Source organism: Parasteatoda tepidariorum, chromosome 1 (assembly GCF_982258835.1).
Source record: "Parasteatoda tepidariorum strain Cologne lab strain chromosome 1, Ptep-v5.0, whole genome shotgun sequence".
Classification (NCBI taxonomy): Eukaryota; Metazoa; Arthropoda; class Arachnida; order Araneae; family Theridiidae; genus Parasteatoda; species Parasteatoda tepidariorum.
Window position 1 is genome coordinate 120653167 of NC_141755.1, and position 1063 is coordinate 120654229.

At 30.1% G+C, this 1063-nt stretch overlaps 1 protein-coding gene across 4 annotated transcripts in view; it reads right to left on the reverse strand.

Annotated features, from left to right (window-relative positions):
* Positions 1-1063, reverse strand: part of LOC147816819 (uncharacterized) — an 81474-nt gene that overhangs the window by 43711 nt on the left and 36700 nt on the right. The window lies entirely within an intron of this gene.

Here is a 1063-nt window from a genome sequence, read left to right on the forward strand (position 1 = left end):
AAAAAGTGCACTAAGTAGTAAAATTTAAGTTATATTATGATACCACTCTTTAAGAATATTTCCCGATGACCGTAACAAGTTGGCAGCTATGTAATCATCCTCATCAGCGATTTCGTTTAAGTTTAAATAACGATTCTTTTGTTTTATTTGAAGATAAGGAAAATTGTGATGCGTTTACAAAACTTGTGAAGTGCAGAAAAAAAGCTTATATTTAAAATTTAATTTTTCAAGAACTATTCGACCGATTTCGTTCAAATTCTGTCCCTTAAAATTACTTTTTTAAAAATAGGACACAAAATTGTATACCTTACTGTGCAAAATTTTTCAACCATTATAAAACAAATCAATTATAAATAATAAATAATTATTAAAAAAATTCCATGGAATAATCTTTCGATATACGAATTATATAATTCAGTGGGAAAAAAAATTTCAGTTCGCTTAAAAAGTTTGAGAACTATAGTTGAATTTGCAAAAAGTAAATTTAACGTTAAAGATACCCAGGTTCGGACCTATATCGCTCTTCTGATCAAATATGATTCAAACCGCTCTCCTGTCGTATGACTAAAACCAAACTTTCATCCGCTCTCCTGTGGTTTAGGGATTTATTTCTCAGATTCCAACAACCCCTCTCTCCCGAATTTTAAGGGTCATGAATCCAAATCCGTTGTTGGGAAAAAAAGGCATGTTTATTCCAAAAAAAAGAACGTTTTTCGTACGCTTGTAACTAAAGGTTCTAAATAAAACTAAAAGTGCGTTCATAACTAAAACTATCGTCAGCAATAACTAATAAGCATCTGTAAAATTTTGGTTCTTGAACCTCTAAGATTGAGTCATAGTATGTAACAATCAGACCATTAGATCAAAAGTTGTTCATAGAGATCTGTTTGCGCACTGTATGTGACTTCCATTCAACCCGAGAGTACTTAATTCGGGGATTTTATTCACCAGAAAAAAAAACAAATCACTTTAGTTATTATCAACATTTGCGGAAATAGGTTTCAGAACATTATCAATCAATTATCAAGTAATTTTTAATGTTTAATTTCATTTTTAAGATTAC